Here is a 21,276-nt window from a genome sequence, read left to right as displayed (position 1 = left end):
ATATATCAATACTAACGAACCATCCATGTCACTTTACTGTGGGCAGTTATCATTAAAGTATGCATTCAATTGAAATCCTTGCCTGATCATCCTATAACAGGGGTGGTGAACCTTTTGAAGGGTGCATTCCAAAATTGGCTAAACTTTTTTAAGAATTTTGAATTCTTAAAGAGCTCAGAATTTTGCAAAGTACAGTAGAACGTTGATTATCCGAACCTTCAATTATCCAAACCACCATCCTCCCTTCAAAATTACAGCATCTACTTTTATTGCACTGGTTATTATGCTGAAATATTACTCTTGCTGCTTAATGTATTTGAAGGCCCACTCAAGGTCTTCATTGTGCTAGAAACTGCAATGGCATGGTGTGAGTAACAGTCTAAATGAAGCTTTATGGTGATATTGCTATTAAAGAGGATGAGAGACCTTGCTGTGGAATAAAGACAATCTCACATGTCTCAAAGGAAAATTCGAGATTACGTATTTTAAAAAATAAACCTTCCCAAGATTGATTATACTCTTATTTGTTTGTTTATTTTTGTTTATGTAAAAAAAGTGTGATTTATAGTTGAAACCATGTAAAACAATTAGGTAAGTTCAAAATAAACATAATATACATTGTTTTTCAAAACGTTTTAGTTATTATTTACAAAGAATTTCCTAAATCAATTATTTTTAATAATACTTCATATTTCAAAATACAGTATTATATTTGAAAATACCTTGCATGCAGCGCCTCCGTAGCCAGGTGGGAAGGAGCAGCAGTGCGTAGCACACACTTCTTGATTATACCGGGGTTCGAGCCCGTCACCACCAAATACGGAGAATGCGAAAAGGTCAGGGAATGACTACCGCATATCCCGGAGCAATATGGCCTTAGTTGCTAATGCTCCTAAAAACCAAATAACAAACAACAAACAAACCTTGCATGCAATAATTTAATTATAGGCCTAATCTATGTTTTGTCTAAACTGGGTATTCTCATATATGTTTGATTATCCGAACTATTTGATTAAACCGAACCAACCTTGGTGTAATTAGTTCAGGTAATCGACATTCTACTGTATTGTTATTTTTCTCATACACTTTTTACTTGACAAAAGCGTAAACAAAAAAAAGAATGAAATAAAAAACATTATTTCAAAGATTAATAAAGGAATTAAAATAAAATCATAATAAAAATGTAATTTTAACTTACAGAACAAATTTAATATAAAATGATAAACCTCTCATATTATAAATAAAAAAACATCAGTGAGACTTCTGTTGCTGCCCCATTGATGACAGATACTTTACATCAGGCTTATACTTTGTAACTTTTAGAGCTATGTACGCAGCACTAGTTTCATCCGTAAGGCTACTCCTATGACTAGACTTAAAGTTTATCACTGAGAACGACTCACAAGAATATGTTGATGAGTAAATTGTTAGCAATGTTTAAACAGACAAAAGTTTCAGGAATGGAATTCCAAACTTTTAATACCTCATTTTCTGCAGTTTTTTTGCTAATCCCATCACTAATCATTGCCATTCGATATTTTCTAAATCAGCTCTGAGATCGATAAATTTTTGCCTCCAAATTGAACTGCTCTGAAAATCAAACAGTTGCATCTCAAAATCATCCAGGTCAATCCACTGAAACATTTTGGTTCAGTTGGGCTAGTTTTACACTGTCTGCAAACTTGTTGAATTTTGCAGTTTCTTCCAATTCCCTGAACTTGACAAATCTTGAAGAAAACTGTTCAATAGTTGACTCAATTTTTTTGGGATGCTCTGAATTCTGTATGTCCAAAAAATTTGTATGCATGTCCCTTTGGGCACATGTGCCATAGGTTTGCCACTCCTATCCTATAAGGACATGTGTTTTATGCTACACTGGGAAGAACTTGATTAGCTCTAGGATGAGCATTATAAACTTTTTGTCATCAGGATTCAGGAGTTCTCTTTCTGTATAACAGAATCTTTCTTGGAGAGCAGTTTACAGGTGCTTCATGCAAGACAACTTTCCTTGCTTTTGTTAAGCCAGGAAAGGATCCTGAAATTCCTAGCAACTATCAACCTATTGCTTTGACTGTCTGTTTGGGCAGAATCCTAGAGAGAGAGAGAGAGAGAGAGAGAGAGAGAGAGAGAGAGAGAGAGAGTGAGTGAGTGGTCAGTGCTCATCATGTGGTATCTAGAATCATATGACCTACTCTCCAGCATGCAGTATGGCTTCCATAAAAACAGGCCCACTCTGGACTTTAATTAGACTGGAAACAACCATCTGGGTTCTTTCCTAAAATGAGAACATCTGATGTCAGTGTTTTTTGATATGGGGAAAAGCATACAATACAGTAAACCCCCGCTATTTGCGGGGGTTATGTTCCTGAGAAATGTCGCGAATACCGAAAATGCGAATACTGAGTTATGGCTCCCATGGTAATAAAGGGGTTCCGTTCCAAAGGATGAAATATATAAGAAAAACTAGTCTAAAATTTTGTCTATGTATGTATTATATGTACCTTCATAATATGACTATGTACATAGACAGTACATAGTGAAATGCAAGCATATGGCATCGAAATGAAAATAAGAAACAATTTAATACTAAATGTAATATTTATTAGAAATTTCGAACAAATCTTTCAAACCAGCACCTTTGCTAGCAAAAAAACTTATCCCGCCAGTGCTATCACCAGTTTCGCTAAAGTGTTGATAAAGGAGTGTTGCCTTTTCATGAATGATGAGTGAACTTAACAGAATTTTATTTTGATTTCGGTCTTCTATCCACAGATTTAAAGCTTTTTCCATTTTTTATAATTTAACATCATGAGTTACAGACAAAATTTTTGAAGCAATTAGCGCATTTTCACGGACACTACGGTGGATTTTTTCTTCCGAATTTTTGATTGATCGTACCGTTGAGTCATCGATTTTATAATGTTTTGCCATTGAGGAGACACTTTCACCATTAGAAATTTTGTCTAATAACTCAATTTTATTCGCTAATGTCATCACCTTCTTTGATATTTTCACATTTCTCTTGTTATTCGTAGCCATATTTTTTGTACGGGTTAGAAAGAACTTGTCTACAATAAAGTCACTTTCTTCCGTTAACACACTCGAAAAAGTCTGTTTTACACCAAAACGGTAGATTTATCACTTTTGTAAGCATATCAATTTATAAATTGATAAATTTATTCAATTTATAAGCATATAAATTAAAAGCAAATAACGAAACCTTCCATTGCAAACGCATAACACATACTGAACAAGGATTAGCGAGAAACATCCACGCTTGCGATTTTGTCACCCCTCTCCCCCCACCCACTGAGCACTGTTTTGACCGGGAAAGATAATTTTAGCCATGCTCATGTTTTTTTATGGCGGAAAATATTCACGGCGCTTTAAAATTCACATTTTTTTAGGCTTCATTTTATATTAAATCAGCAATCGCGAAACCGCGAATAGCGGGGGTTTACTGTACTACTTGGAGATTTGGCATTTTAAAAGACATATATAGCCTTGGTCTCAGCAGGTTCCTCCCCATTTTTATTAAACACTGTCTAGCCAACTGGTATTTCCAAGTTTGTGTAGGATCCATGCTCTCTCGTTCCTTTTGCCAAGAGGAGGGAGTACTACAAGGATCAATTTTAAATGTTATGCTTTTTACCATCAAAGTAAATTCCATTACAGAAAAACTTTCTCCAACTGTAAATAGCACCCTCTATGTCAAGTTTAGCATATTTTCTCAGTAATGCAACATGAGGGTTATTGAAAGATACATGCAACATCATTGATTGCCTTAACTCTTTGGCATTGGCAATGTATTCAGATTCTTACTGCAAAGGGCTGCTGCATACATTTTTGTCATAAGCATAATCTTCATCCTGAACCTGAATTGAGGCTTGGACAAAATGGTATTGCAATTTGGACACGAAATTCCTGGGACTGTATTTGATAAAAAAAAAATTAACCTTTCTAGAAATATCTAGAAATATTGATCTTTCTACTTATCTGTCAACTCCATACAAATGAATGAGAGGATTGAATATTCTCCATGCTCTCTCCTGCATTTCTTGAGGTGCATCTCAAGCCTTACTATACATGTTCTGTGCAGTAACAGCTAGCTTACTGGTCCCAGGTATTCGCATCAGCCAAAAACAGTGTACTTCAATGGCTAGATCCCATCCATCATTAAGCTACTCATATTGCTGCTGGAGCATTCTGAATATCTGTCCAGAGCCTGTATGTGGAAGCAAATGAACCAATGTTATCACTTTGATGTAAACAGTTGTCACTTGAGTATGCTTTAAAACTCAAATCCCTGTTGTTTGAGGCACAATGGGAAAATTTGTACACACCAATCAGACTGCCGACCATTCTTTCAGTAGTAGTGTCCAGGTGCTATTCCAAGATTTGGATATCATGGTAGATGGAAATGCCCAGTTACCAAAGTAAACACTTCCACTTGGCATGCTCACATTCCATCATGTAACTTTTCCTTTAAGAACTGGACAAAATCTGATACTCCATCTGTCTACTTGCAGATTTTTTGATTCACTCCCAGCTGGCAGAATTTATGGAATGGACAGACTTCAAATAAATTACATCAGATAAAGCCTGTAATCAAACCATGGCAATCTAGTCTGCACAGGAATCGCTAAGAGGAAGTTGTTCTTGGATAGCTCGACATAGGATACAGTCTTTTGACATATTCCATTTTGCTGAGGGCTGATGACCCACCTATCCATGAATCCTGTGACACTGTTTTATCTAATAAACATATTTTAATTGACTGTACAGCTTTTAACACTCTGACTCAGCCTTATATGCTCACTTAGATTTTATCCGACAATGACAACATAAGCTGTTTTTAACTTCTTGCAACATATTAATTTATATATATATATGTATGTATAAAATACCGCAGCTTTTTACTCTTATACTTTTATAATCATTTGACGAGGTAACCTCTTTTAAAGGTTACCAGAAATTTTTTTAAACATCTATAACCTTGTTGCTAATGTGACAAAAAAAATTCAAAACCTAACCTAACCTAACCTTGTTGGAAAAACTTCCATCTGTTGTTGTAGAAGTGGACAGTTTGAATACATTCAAGCAAGAACTTGACATACTAGTGGAAGGGATGGACAGGAGATGTGGGAAGGTTTTTTTTTTTTTTTTGCTGATTCTATATAAGCTTGCTTGCATCATTTTCTGTTTATGATACTAATACTAAGACATTGTCTGTAAAAAATATTAATACTCTGGAACAAATATGTACCTAACTGTCGAGGGAAATGGTAAAGACTTTTGCTTTCATAAAGGTGACTCTACAAGGAACAATAAACAAAATAAGCAAATGGGCTCAAATGAATAGCTTCTGGATTTCCACACAAAAAACTGTGTGTATACACTTCTGTAGAAAACGAAACATACACCCTGATCCTGAACTGAAACTTGATGGACATATGATCCCAGTATTACCAAGCATAAAATTCTTAGGACTTCTCTTGGATAAGAAACTAACATTCCTTGAGCACATTAAACAACTCAGACTTTTGTGCCTAAAGAAATTAAACATACTCAGACTTTTGTGCCTAAAGAAATTAAACATACTCAGAGTTCTTTCCGGAACAACTTGGGGAGCAGATCGATATACACTTCTGAAACTCTTTTGAGCAATAGTTCATTCCAAACTAGATTATGTAGCAGCTGTTTACTGACTCACTTAGCTCTGTTATTGCTTTGCAGAATGCTAATACCACAACACACCCAGTTCTACAACGTATGCAATATTCATATCAAATCTATTGCAAAGAAATCACAATATCAGATTCTGCTGGATCCCAGACCACACAGGAATAACGGGAAACGAAAGAGACAAAGCAGCAAAAGAAGCTGCCACCTTTCTTGCATCACATGCCACTACTATTACTACTACCTCTGATTATGCCTTTCTCTCAATACCACATACTGACTACAAGTCCTTAATTCATCAAAGCAGTACAAAACGGTGGTAACAGCACTGGCTAGATCAGACCAACAACAAACTTCATTTAATTAAACAAACACTTCGACCATTGCCAACTAGTTTTCGATCCAACAGACAAGAAGAAGAGACCCTTGTTCGATTGCAAATTAGGCATACACATATCACTTACTCACTCTTATCTAATCAGAGGTGAAGATCCTCCTTAATGCAAAAACTGTCCAGTTCTGCTTACTGTATATTACTTCATGGTAAACTGTCCAAAATTTAATAGAGAACATTTAAGAGCGTTTTAAACAATTACGAATGCACAAAACAACCTCATACTTAAAACAATTTTAGATGACTGGCCAAATTTTAATGACATTTTCTTTTTCTTTAAGCTAATTGGATACTTCCAAAACATATAAAATTAATAGTATGGCATTTATGGAAAATCTACATGATTATAAAGCAGAATCTTGACTTTCTTCTAAACCACACCAAGCAAAGTGAAAAATGTTGAAATATGAAACTCTCCTAACCTAGGCTAGGCGTATTATAGCCTAAGCTGCTCTTGCGCCAATAGCTCTCAAGCAACAACAACATAAAGATGACTACAGTGGTCTCAGACAGTTTTAAATACTAAGCAGTGGGACGCCAACTGATGGAGTTACCAACAAATTCTAACTGTGAAGCATTCAGGGATGTAATCATAGAAGCTACTAGACTTTTTATACCAATTTGAGATACTTCTCAAAGCTTAGTCTTAAATTGCTGTTGTATATATTTTCATATGTAAATTTATCAATTTTTGCACTTCAACCTTTAATCATACAAGGTCAAGGTGTGTTTGTTTTTTTATTGCAGTCTCCGGGGTTTCCTCTATATACTGCTGTAGCATCTGCAAAGGCATAAAGCCAAGGCTGCGCGTGCGTGTGTTGGCACTTGCGACTTTGCAGCCAGTGACAGCTTTTTTGAAGATAAGGGGAAGAAGAAGTAGACATCCCCTGAAATAGAAGAGAAAAGTTTACAATAGTTTAAAGAAATAGTGTATGGTGAACTATATTCTATTACATTTAAACTCTAATCTAAAGATACTTAGACATACTTGAATAGAGCTGCAAAGCTAGCAACCAAACAGTATCAATGAAAATTATATATAAGTCTACAACCTTATAGATAGCAAGTAACATTGACAGCCATATGTCACCAAGAGAAAAATATTCATAATAAATGTCAACAGCAAGAAAATATTAGTGTTTTTGATACTATTTTCTGGAATGTAGTTTCCTGCAAGTTAATACCTTTGGTCTCATACATAGTCATTAAAATTCGATACCTATAATGTACATCATTAACAGGACTTATTTTTCTGCAAAGACATAGCCATTAACCTCTCATATACACAAGATTTAATTTTCAACATTTCTTATGAACAACTTACAATATAAGACTCTGTGAAACTCAGAGCCAAGAAAACCTTATAACACCTCATTAAGGATTAACATTTACAATGCATTTTTGTCTCCTAAACACACTATCAGCAAAATCAGAGAAATACAAGAAATTCTCCCTTGTTTCCACCAACCGTAGAAAATCAGCAGGACTATATACATTTGTCAAAATCTGTAGCTGATTTCTAACATCTAAATAATGGTTACTTTCTAGGATTCTTTAATCATACAGTTGTATAATTAGTAATAATACTGTTTTTTTCTCATTCTTGTTTATTATGTTGTTATCCTTTCACATAAACCCCCAGCTTGTAGCTGTGAATGGTGTTGTGTACAGTGGTGTGCTTGTGTATACAATAAAGAGTTCTTGTGGATATCAGATGTACTGTAGTACTTAGAATGTGATATGTGTGAGACAGAGAAGGAGAATGCATGCGATGCATGTGGATTATCAGTTGATAATGAATACTATAGTAGATATAAGCTAGTTTATGATCATGTCACAAAGGAAGTTAGGCAAGCTAAGTCAGATTATGAGAAGTCACTAATAAAAAAAATACAAAGACTTCTTTAATTGTGTAAACACTGGAACGAAGGGGGAGGAACTACAGTGCTCCACTAAATATGAATGGTTTAACTGTTGATAAACATGCTCAGGTAGCTGATAACCAATAGGTATTTTGTATCTACATTCATATTTACTTTTAGCCAGAGAGTAGTTGAGTGTCAGAAGGAGGAATTTTTTAGGAAAGGGGATGCCAGAGGTTGATAAAATCCTGATAGTGAGCTAAATGGTTTTCTGATAACTGAGAGGAAACTGGAAAAGAAATTTTTGCAGCTAAAAATAAATAAGGCACCTGGGATTGATGGGATCTATCGAATTAAATTACAAGAGGCACCAAAGAAGGTAAGCAAAATCTTAGCCATAATTATGAGAGCATTGTGGATTCATATAAGATCCCTATGGATTGTGATGTACAAATGCTTTCCCAATTCATGAAGTAGGATTAAAGAGTAAAATGAGTAATTGCCAACCTGTAAGCTTGAGTTCTGTTCCAGGAAAAATAATGGGCCACCAATTAAAGACGTAATGTAGAGACATCTCTAGACAGAAATGCAGTTATACTGTAATCACAGCATGGTTTGTCAAGGGGTTATCTTGCCTGACCAATTTTTATTGGATACTATGATGCAGTAAAAAAGGAACTGAACACACAAAATAATTTTGACTTTTTTTTTTCTCTTTTTTTTTTTTTTTAATGTAAACCCCAAACACAAAAGGTATTAGAACCTATAGTACTTAGAACTGTGCATGGGCTGAAGGTTGAGATGATGAAAGAAGATATTTGTTGACAATCGACTTGAACTTCTGTAGATTGTAATTTTCAAGAAATACGTACGAAGGAAGGTTGATTCAGAAAATGGTACTTGAATGAATAAATGAGGAAGAAGAAAAGTTGGTTCTGTGATTTCAAAGTTGGACAGTGAAAGGATGTTGACTGGTTGACATCCTGCTCTATCTTCCAAAGCTCGGACTGCTTTGGAAGAGAGAGCAGGAAATATAGAAACCAATTCAGAAGAACAGTACCTATGAAAGAATCTATAGAAAAGGCATGAAGCACAAATATAATGTCTTTGAGACAGAAATGGAAAGACTGTTAGATATGAGTAATTAACCTAACTGCCCTCTTTTGAATGGAATCTAGAAGCCTGAGAGAGAGATTTTGGGGACACCACCCCAGATATGGGAACAATATTGCATGGTAGGGCAAATTACAGAGTGAACAGCTTTTTGGAAGAAAAATAATGGCAAAGGCGAAAGAGAAAACCCAGTTTTTTAGATGCAGAGGAAGCAATATTTGTAATGTGCTTATGCTAAGAGAGATTAGAAGTCAGGGTAATCCCCAATAGAGACATATGATCTTGCCTAGAAATTGGAGTGTCATTAAAAATAAGCATAAGAGCAAAATAATCCTTTTTGCTGCATATAAGGCAGGACTGAGTTATAGAAGGATTGAAATCAACTAAGTTATCTTTGCTGCACTGGAGAATTACCTTGTTATCAGCATTTAAGGAATTGATAGTAGATATTCGAGAAGTTGAAGCTGTTTGAGCAAGGCAAGGTTTCTCAAACTGGAAGATGGAATGCAATGTGCTATCATCAGTGTAACTATGGATAGGATTTCCGGTTAATGGAAGAAGGTCATTAATATACAAGAGGAAAAGAGTGGGTGAAAGGATTGAACCTTGGAGAACACCAGTATTAGTGAGTAGTTAGAAGATAGAATCATCTACCATTACCCCCAGTGAGCAGTCAGAGAGAACTGGATACCCAATTACAAAAACAGTTTGGACCCCATAAGATGGAAGCCTATTTAAAAGACCTTCAAGCCAAATGCAATCAAAAGCCTTCAAAATCTCAAGAGCAACTGCTTGAGTTTCATCAAACATTTCCATTGAATTTGTCCATAGATGGGTAACTTATTTAAATAATAGATATCAGAACTGCAGTGGCTCAGTACGTTCTACGTTATATATCAATTAGTTAAGAAAGAGAGTGGGAGAAAGAATAGGTGGGTAACATAAGCCAGAATATCACCAGTGGATCAACACTGACTGAATCCATTCTGGCGATTATTGATCAGATGGAAGGTTTCTAGAGTTTAAGAAACACTTGTTATCTGCTTAAGGCTTACTATTTAATTAATATAAACAGGTAAAAATTTAATGCTGCTACATTTGAAGCATAACTTCTGATTTGTCCCACAGTAGTGGGAGATTCACCTTATTTACAAAAGCACAAATGTTTACAACATGAAACAACAACAACTTCCTGTATGGCAGTGATACAATATAATACAACATAAAAACATGAAAGTTCATTTTACTGTTTCCAGCAGTTGGTTTCTTCTGTGGGAAAAGAGTGGGGTAGGTTGGACCTATCTTGAAATCTATTTCATGATAAGGTTGGGATTCCTAAAGTCTGCTGGCTCATGTTGTGAAGACCAGAGCTCTGTATGTTTCCCTACATCTGTATCTGCAGGTAGACTGCTGTAATAGTAACAAGGTAAGCTGCTGCAACAAGACCTAGCAAAATTAGGCAAATATGATGAGAAGCGGCAACTGAAGTTTAACTCCGACAAATGCAAGGTAATGCATAAGGGTAACAGTAATCCCAGGGTAACATGATCAGGATATCAACTGTGTGGTACTACACTAGGGTAGTGGAGAATGAAAAAGGCCTAAGGGTAATTGTGCAGTGAGATATGAATTTTTTTGAGCAGATCATGGGGTTTTAATGATAAGCAAAAATTTTGCTGATAAGGATGGATTATCCCATTGTATAAGGCTGTGGTTAGGCCATATCGTGATTATTGTTGCATGCAGATCTGGAAGCTTCATGTTAGGAAGGATGTTGATACATTGGAATAGGTTCAGGTAAGAGCAAGGTTAGTCAGCATAACAAAAGGGGTATGGCACTTGGAGACTATGCACTTGTGTGGAGATTTAATTCAGGTTTTTAAGGCTGCTGATGGCATCATTCCTCTTGTCACCACACACACACACACACACACACACACACACACACACACACACACACACACACACACACACACACACACACACACACAAGGAGACAAATTCAAATCAGGAAAGGATGATATTCATTTTCAGCCAGAGAGTAACTGACGGTTAGAACAAACTCAAGTTTAGTCTGAGCAAGAGAAAGTATTCCAACAGCATTGGACGTAGTCAATCCATTCAAAGCTTTAAACACCTCAACCAGATCTTCTCCCAAGTGCCTAGTCTACAGGCTCTGTAATTTACAGAACTGAAGACTTTCCTGATAAGAGTACCTTTTTGTTCCATTCATTAATCTCATTGTTCTTCTCTACACTTGTTATGACAGATCCATACCCTTCCTAAAATGAGGCTTGTATGAAGTACTAAAGATGTGGCCTAACCATTCCCTATCATCTATCTCCTCTCTACTTGCAAAATTCCTGCATGTCATTGACAAAACCCCATAAATTGTTCTGGCCATCTGTTTGCACTGCTCAAAGAACTTATCTGAATCATAATTCCACCTCTTTTTCATTCTCCACTGCCCTGAGTGTGGTACCACTCAGCTGGAATTTAATCTGGGATTTCTGCTCCTCATATGAAGTACCTTACATTTATTAATATTAAACTTTGATTGCCACTTCTCATCACATCTGCCTGATTTTCTAGATTTTGTTGCAGTAGCATACCCTTATTCCTGTGAATAACCAATCTGCCAAACTTTGTCATCTGCAAACTTAGAGATTAGGTCTGGTGTGACTTCAATATTATTAATAAATACTGAAAACAATGAGTCCAGCACTGAACCTGAGGGAAATCCACTAAAAATGTTAATCCAAGAAGAGCAGGGCTAATTGATACTACTCCCTGTCTTCTCCCACTCAACCACCACTTTTTACATAACATTAACTTACCCTTTGCTATACTGCTCCAATTTGTACTAAGCAGTCCCAATTTTTTATTTTTTGCACAATTATGCAGAATTATTTTTTGCATCCAGTTCCTTTGTTACTGTGTCATAGTATCCTATCAGCTAGGTCAGACAAGTTCACTTGATAACAAGTCCATGCCATGACTATAACTTCATTTCTGTCTAGATAGTTCTGCATTACTTCTTCAGCCATTAACTTCATTATTTTTCCTGAAACAGAAATGAAGCTAACATGTCTGTAAATACCTGTGTTACCCTTTTGTCCCACCCTCTTTGTGAATTGGGGATACATTTGAACATCTCCAGTCCATAGGGACCTCCCCGGAATCCAAAGATGCTCTGATGCCATTGGTCGTCAAAAAAAACTTTTTTTTTTTTTGCTCCCTTTTAAAATTCAGGGTGATTCTTCTAGACTTGACATTGCTGAATTCAAATATGGCAACCATATTGCTGTAACACTACCAATTTTAAGGGAGAAGGGATTGAAGTCAAAAACTAAGTTTCTAGCAAAACAAGTTTCATATATTTTTAAAAAGTTACATACAGTACTAAAAATTGAACATTGGGTCTATTAACCTTATTATCCCTATACATCCGTGTTTACAAAAATGTTTATCTGATAACAAAACACTTATTTTAAAATTTTTTGCCTTTTATAATCGACCATCGTTGTCTCCTATACAAGATTCCAACAGTGGTCTGCCAACATTTGGACTCCATTTTTCCTGGTATCTTTTTCCATTTGAGAAATATCTTGGTGAAACCTTTCACTGTGTCCATCAGAGACAACTCCCAAGTTTTCAGGAAAAAAAGTCTAAATGGGAATGTAGGAAATTAAGCTTTAACAACACAATGCACACCAACTCTATATGCTAAAATTAGCTCATCTGCAATTTCACTGTAATTTTGTGATTTCTCATTGCCTAAAAAGTTTCTGCAGACATTTTTGAATGCCTTCCAGGCTCTTATTTCTGTAGCATTTAATTTTTTAGTGGATTCCTCATCTTAGAATAGCAGTTTGATTTGAGGACCCACAAAAATTTCCCTCTTTTGTCTTGGTCTCACTGATTCGAGGAAACTTTTGCCTGAAACAGGAAAATCTTTCTCATTTTTGTCTGTCACTTTCACCAATATTTTTTTATCAAACCTGGCTTGATGTACAATGGCGGTAAATAGATTTTTGACTTATCCACCAAAGGAGAATGTGCTCCATTTTTCTGGCATGGTGTAGTTTCTGAATGGTCTGGCTATTGTTTTTTTTTTTTTACTCTATAGTGGTAGTCCTTTATTTGTCTGTTTCACTCCCATAAAAAGTAGCTGTATTTAGTGTATCTACCTTGCAACCCAGTCAGCAAAGCTTACACTTTTAGGTTGGCACAGATATTCCATTTGTATTCTTGATAGCATCATTTTTGCAAAAGAACCTGTAGGTTCTCGTATGTTTCGTCCATGTGAACTGCACAGGCCAATGGTATAGATGGATACTTATTTCCATTATGGAGTAAAACTGTTTTCAAACTGACCTTTGTTGAATCAGTGAAAAGCCTCCACTGCTCAGGGACGTGCTCCTGATGTAACTCTTTCATTAATTCTTGGATACTGTTACAATAAACCAAAGCACCATCCATCGAGTAATAGATCGTTATGTTAGATTGCCTCTTCCTATAAAAGGACATTTTGACATCCTTTTCAAGAAGATTCCACTCTCAAATCCCTGACTAAATTGTTCAATTCTGCCTGAGTGATTAGATGCTGCTTTGCAGTATCAAGAGTTGAAAAGTCTCGATTTGTACTCGTTCTGGATCCTGCATCTTCTGGAGACTCCTTTTCTGATCTTGAATCAGAGTCAAGTCCATAATTTTCTGGTGGCTTTGGCACTGGCATTGTATCATCATTAGGAACCGTTATTAGAGCAGAAGGTATATTGGGATACTCTACTTTATGCTTGGATTTCTCAGAAAAACCAGAAATATTGGTCATGCAAAAGTAATAATCATTTATGTGGTCTCGAGATTCCTGCCTTATCCCTGGAACAGCAAAAGGCATCAATTTATGGCTACCTCTAATCCAGCGTGTTAATTTCCTTGAACATGAGCTACAGGAAATCATTGGAGCCAACACTTTATCTTGATTTCCGACCTAACATCCAAAATAGAATTCACAGGCTTTTTTCTCAAGTTGTGACAGTGGCTTCCCTGCAATTTTAATACCACTTTTCCACAAATGTAGCAAAAGCTATCAGGCTTATTTCAGCAAGAATGTGACATATTTCATGTATGGTTGGGGTATACACACATAAGAACATAATTAAGAAATTGGAGATTTTTAATTCTAATTTACAGTTCACGACTTACACTAATGCGCACAGCACTTGTTTATAAACACTAATTCAATAAAACACTTGTTCACTTTGTTCACCACTCACTCTCTGAAACATGTACACTTTTTGAAATACGAAAGTGCTTGCCTGGTGTGGAACCCACTCGTATATATTCCAGTAGAGGAGTTTCTAGATGGCTCACAATGTTTCTAGAAGACTTCATTGAAAGATTTTAGAACCATCCCGACCATTCTTCCTCACATAAAAATATTCTAGAACATTCTCGAATGTTGTAGAAAGCTCCCAAATGTTCTAAAAAAAAAATAAATATATAAAATGATAGAAAAGATGACATTATATGATATTGGAAAACTGAGAGTGATGAGAACTTTTTAAGCACATGTGAGGGGTATCAAAAATTATAGCCCTAGAAAGGTGAAATTTCACAGGAACTTTTATCCTTTTCTTTGTACTCTCCATGTATAGTAACTCATTTCTCCCATCTGTGAATCAGTTGTTTAATGCCTTGATCATAGAAGTCCACACTTTTTGTCCGAAACCACGATTCCACTTCATTGACGACTTCCTGAAACAAATCAAAGTGGCGTCCACGCAATGGCTTCTTCATTTTAAGGGAACACCCCCTAAAAAGCTATTGGCTTATATGTTCTCCCACCCTTTTTGCTGTTATCTCCCAAAAAATGATAACATAAAATAGGGATAAATAAAATATTATTATTAGTAGTAGTATTAGTTAATGGCCGCATGGGTGCAAGAAAGCCTATGGCTTTTGCAGCACCAGTCAAAAAAAAAATTTTTTTTTCTCGAAACAAGAAGTCTGATGGTGCTAGGTCAGGATTATAGGGTAGGTGTTGCACTAGTTCAAAGCTGCACTGGCCAACAAAGTTGGTGATGGCAACGGCCATGTGAGTTGGTGCATTGTCTGACAGAAGACGAGAGTAGCCTTGTGCAGGCGAAGTTTTTACTGCTCCTGGAAATAGAGAAGTTTTTTTCTATTTTATTAGTTTAAATTGGCATATTAACTTATTTTCTAGAGTAGCTTTATATTCCTAGTGACGATACTTAGTTTAAAGTTTAACTAGATAGAGATTTTGTAGGTTATTACTTAGTATCGGTGAGGGTATCCAATCCACTTGTTACAAGTTTTGCAGCTCTGCTGAATGAGAAGTTTTTTAGCCATTTTAGCCGCTTTATTGACCAATTGTTCTATTAAATTATTTTCTATAAGTAGCTTATAGACCAAGGCATGATCCTTGGTTTATTCTGAATTGAGACAGCGACGATTTTGGAAGTTAATTAATACTTAAGTGTCCGTAGATTTACCGTTCGTAACTTGCCGCCGTTGTTATACGATACAACGTTATATCCCGAACTAGATAGCGTTAGCTTAGTATATTATATTATATTATATTATATAATATAATATTGTCAATTAATCAGTAAAATCTATTAATCTTGTTAAACTTCATTGTCAATTAAATTGTACTTTTTAACTTGATACGGAAGTTATATAAACAGAACTCGTAGATAATACTCGATACTGAAAAATATATATAGATATATAGTGTTACAACTGTGTTGGGATACAGGTTTAGGGTTATAATTTTGTACTAAAATTGAAATTTTATTGAAATTAAATTGAAATCATGACTCAGACCAGAGCAGCAAAGCAAAAGGCTCAAGCTAATGGGAGTACTGTGGCTCAGGGGAGAACTGAGGGGGGCAGTTGCCCTCTGAATCACGGCCTTTTAAAATTGCTTGATGTTTGTGGAGCAGTCGGGTACAGGACATGATATTGCCATGGGGGATGTCTTGGTGTGTGCGCGATATAAGGAGTGTAAGGAAATCAGGCAACAACTCAGCGTTGTTATGGGCCTAGCTAGTCGACATCGCTGGACAGTGCTGTGTCGAGTCAGTTTGGTGTGACATAAGCATTGGGAGATCACAATTGAGAGTAGGGTTGTGCTGTAGGCCTAATGACTCTGATGAGTATAATAAGAAACTGTACAGGGAAATAGAATGGGCCAGTAAATCAGAGAGTCTTATAATGGGGGGTTTTAATTTCCCAGATATTGAATGGAATTTGTGGGTTGGTCACACACACTAGCAAGGCTTTTGTGGATTTATTGGATGATTGTTTTCTACATCAGCATGTTTGGGAGGCAACTAGAGGGAGTAATACTCTTGATCTGATTATCAGTAGTGATTCTTCATGCATTAAGAATCTGCAGATAAAGGAACCACTAGGTGGCAGTGTTCACAGCGTGCTGAAGTGGGATTTACTCAAAGAGGTAACTACAATCAGTGGTAAAGGGAATGGTTTTTGCTTTCGTAAAGGCGACTACGATGGTCTGAGACAGTATTTAAATTCTATACAGTGGGACCAACTGATGATGTTACCAACGGCAAATTCAAAATGGGAAGCATTCAAAGAATTTATCTTGGAAGCTACTAGGCTTTATGTACTAACTAAGAAATATTGTTCAAGGTTTAGTAGTAGTAGCAGTGGCATGTGATGCAAGAAAGCAAGTTTTGTGTATGAGCTTATGCAGCATCAGCCAAAAAAAAAAAAATCACACCATTCCCTCCAAATGCCTGTCCAGTTCCTCCTTAAATTTATTCAACCTATCAACTTCCACAATGACAGATGGAAGTTTGTTCCAGCAATTAATCACCCGCTGGCTAAAGGCAAATTTCCGCACATCTATTCTACATCTGTCTTTTCTTAATTTGAATTTATGCCCCCTTAGGTTCGTAATCTGAACAAGTGGAAGGATCCCATCAGAATTCAGCGTGCTCAACCCATTGCTGTTTAGGCCTAAATGGATGTCAGATGAACTAAAGAGACATATGGCAGAGAAGAAACATGCATGGGATACATATAAATTAATGGGTGACATGGAAACCTATGATAGGTATAAGCTGGTCTGTAACCAAGTCACAAAGGAGATTAGGCAGACAAAGGCAGATTATGAGAAATCCTTGGCAAAGGATGCAAAGAAAAACAGAAAAGAGTTCTTTACCTATGTAAACTCTACAAGGAAAGGGATGAATCAGATTGGTCCACTGGATATTGATGGTTCAACTGTTGATGATCCTGCTCAGGTGGTTAACAAACTAAACGAGTATTTTGCATCTACATTCACACATGAGGAGTTATTCTGGAAGGGGAATGCCAGATGTGAAGTAAACTCTGGCAGTGAGCTAGATGATTTTGTAAGAACTGAGAGGAAAGTAGAGGAGAAACTGTTGAGGATAAACATAAAAAAGGCACCCGAGGTAGATGGGATCAATCCAATTATATTAAAGGAGGCAGCAAAGGAAGTAAGCAAACCCTTAGCCATAATTATGAGAGCTTCTTTGACTCTGGGGAGGTACCCATAGACTGGAGATGTGCAAATGTGACCTCAATTCACAAAGGAGGATCAAAGGCTGACACAAGTAATTATAGACCTGTGAGTTTAACTTCTGTTCCAGGAAAATTAATGGAGGCACTGGTTAAAGAAGCACTGCAGGATCATCTAGACAAGACTTCAGTTATAGCTCGGACACACACAGCATGGTTTTGTTAAGGGAAAGTCTTGCCTGATCAATTTGATTGGATACTATGATGCAGTCACAAAAGAACTGGATGCAGGGAATAACTTTGATATTATATATTTGGATCTTAGAAAGGCTTTTGATACTGTTGCATATGGAAGACTGCTGCACAAATTGGAGCAGTGTGGCATTGGAGGCAAATTGCTGCTGTGGATAAAGGGATGGTTGAGGGGGAGAAGACAGAGAATGGTAATCAATGGACACTGCTGCAACAGGATCTGGAAAGGTTGAGCAGATGGGCTGAGAGGTGGCAAATGTAAATTACTACATATGGGAAACAGTAATCCCAGAGTAACGTATCAACTCTGTGGTACTATACTGACAGTGGTAGAGAATGAAAAGGAACTGGGGGTAATTGTGCAGGCAGTTATGAAGTTTTCTGAGCAGTGGAGATAGGCTGCAAGAGTAGCTCATGGTGTCTTGTCAATGATATACAGGAATTTTCTAGCAGGGATAAGGAGGTGATTATTCCCTTGTATAGGTCAATATTCAGGCCACACCTTGAGTACTGTATACAGGTCTGGAGGCCTCATTTCAAGAAGGATGTAGAGCTGCTGGAATGAGTACAGAGAAGGGTACAAAGAATGAGTACTTAAGTTTTGCAAATTACAGTGTCTGGAGACAGGCACCGGCGAGGTGATCTGGTAGAGGTATATAAATAATTTGAGCATGTTCAATGCTGATGGGATTCTTCCTCTTGCTCAGAATAATCACATTAGAGGGCATAAATTCAAATTGAGGAAAGACAGATGTAGGATAGATGTGCAGAAATTTGCCTTTAGCCAGCGGGTAGTTGGTTGGTGGAACAGACTTCCATCCCTTGTTGTGGAAGTTGATAGCCTAAATAAATTTAAGGCTCAGCTGGACAGGTATTTCGAACGAACGGAGGGGTGAAATGGGAGTGTTTTTTTTTTTTTTTTAATTTTTTTTTGGCTGATGCTGCATAAGCTTGCTTTCTTGCATCATATGCCTCTACTAATGCTGACATTCCACGTCTTTTCACTTGAAAGCATCACATAACTTTTTCAAAAGATTTTGGTAGTATTCTCCAGTATGTGTAGAACCACGAGGTAGGTAATCTGTCAGGATAACTCCTTTTCTGTCCCAAAACACGGACAACATTGCAGATGGAGTGATCTTTGCCTTTGTGGGTGGAGGTGTGCTTCCACTGCTTTGACATGTCTTTAGGCTCCGTATCATACTCGTACACCCAGCATTCATTATTTGTCATCAACTGATCAAAAAAAGTTCTCAATATCCACAATACACAAATCCAACAGTTGGCAAGAACATTGCATTTGACATTGCTTCTGCAGGCGCCTCTGTAGCCAGGCGGGCAGGAGCAGCAGTACATAGCATACGTTTCTTAATTAGACCGGGGTTTGAGCCCGTGACCACCAAATACGGAGGATGTGGAAAGGTCAGGGAATGACCGGAGCAATATGGCCTTAGTTACTAATGCTCCTAAAAACCAAATAACAACAACAACATTGCTTCTTCAAAGGCGTCAGCGATCTTGGAACCCATCGCTCGGAGACCTTAGACGTGCAGATGGTCATGTAAAATGCTGTGGGCAGACCCATAAATAATTCTCACTGCATTTTTGATTAAATGAATTGTCACACATCTGTCACTCAGCACCAGCTGCTCAACCTTTGCAACCATCTCACTGTCTATGAATATTGATGGCCTTCCTTCTCTTGGCTTATCAAAGACACTTGTACGTCCATACTAGAACTCTCATTTCCACTTTTTTAGTGTCAGAGGAGGGACAATTCTGCCCATACACAGCTTTCATTTCTTTGTCAGTTTCCTGAGCTTTTTTGTCCTGCAAATGCAGGAACTTGATTACTGCTCGAAACTCCACTTTGTCAACCATAGCATCCTTCCTCAGATTCCGGGCCTCACCTCTGGTATACGATCACCTATGGGAATGAAATTTCACATTAGTTATTGAATATGTAACCAACTTATATTAAAAATGGCATCTTTCCTACTGATGTTTTATCTAGATCAGGGTACTAACTTTTTGATATCCCCGCATATCTGAGTTTTTTTAACATATTTCTTATGAGAATCTGTCGAAATATTTCAGGGAGGAAATTGATGCAAACAAGTGTAATCATGGCTAAATATTGATTCCTCTTTTGCTGCCTACTTTAGTATCATTGGATAGATCCCATTTATCCCAGGTGCCTTTTTATGTTTAGCTTCAATAATTTCACTTCTACTTTCGTCTTATTGGTCCACTAGATATAAATGGTTTAATTGTTGATGATTCTGCTCAAGTTGCTGACAAACTGAGTAGGTATTTTGCATCTACATTCATACTTCTGGCCACCCTGTCCCTAAAAGATTCCTCATGTGAATGTAGATGCAAAATACTTATTCAGTTTGTTAGCAACCCTAGCAGGATCATCAACAATTAAACTATTCATACCTAGTGGACAAATGTGATCCATCGTCCCCTTCCCTCTAGTTACATAAGTAAAGAATTTTTTGCTGCTTTTCTTTGCATTACTTGCCATAATCTGCCTTAGCTTGCTTAACCTCCTTTGTGATTTGAATGCAGATGCATTCATTTTTTCTTCACTTCCACGAGTCTCATTAGTTCATCTTACATCCAGTTAGGATTAATCCTTGAACGGTATCTCTTAGTTGGTATAAAAAAGTCTAGTGGCTTCTACAATTACTTCCCTAAAGCTTTCCATTTAGAATTTGCTGTTGGTAACTTCATCAGTTGGTCTTACTGTATGGAATTTCAAAACTGTCTGTGACTATTTATTATAGTCACCCTTATGAAAACTTTTCTCTTCCCTGATATTAGTTTATCTAACATCAGTAAACTGTGATTTCTGCCACCTAGTGAGTCTTTTATCACAATCATTAGGCTTATAACACACTCCTAGTCTTTTTTTTTTTTTTTTTTTCCGCCAGTGCTTATGCCACACCAAACTGACTCAATATTATGCTGGCCACTGACATCCATTGGATGCACTGCCTTGGATTTTTATGTGCTTGTTAACTAAGAATATAACCTCTCCCTCCCTGTCCTCTCCTTTCTGTGCGCATTTTCCTCTCCATAATTCCTTATATCTCAGTGACACCATATATCTGGTATCCCCACAATGTCTGCATTTGATGACTTGACCAGTACTTAAAATTTATCAAATTCATTTACCATGCTCCTAGCAGTAGTATACATGCAAGTATGCACACAGCTGTTTTTACTCTTAATAATGCTAAACAGCTGATGCATTTACTGGTTCCATGTGGGTCCTAGTAGGTCTTGAAATCCCTGATGTCTTGCTCTTCATACTGCTTAATGTTCCAGTAGAATCATTGCAAGAATCACTTTCACCTCTGCCTGCAGCTACTATTAATCTCTTAGTCTGTGTATCCTCCCCAGACCCCTGGCTAAAAATACTTA

The 21,276-nt window shown here is 36.9% G+C and overlaps 1 protein-coding gene across 1 annotated transcript in view; it reads left to right on the top strand.

Annotated features, from left to right (window-relative positions):
• Window positions 1–21,276, top strand: part of Orc3 (origin recognition complex subunit 3) — a 381,867-nt gene that overhangs the window by 240,659 nt on the left and 119,932 nt on the right. The gene's annotated exons all lie outside the window — the stretch shown is intronic.

Source organism: Mastigoproctus giganteus, chromosome 1 (assembly GCF_048544385.1).
Source record: "Mastigoproctus giganteus isolate SK-2022 chromosome 1, ASM4854438v1, whole genome shotgun sequence".
NCBI lineage: Eukaryota > Metazoa > Arthropoda > Arachnida > Uropygi > Thelyphonidae > Mastigoproctus > Mastigoproctus giganteus.
The sequence above is the reverse complement of the archived record's forward strand: the minus strand, read 5'-3'. Positions and strand labels throughout refer to the sequence as shown.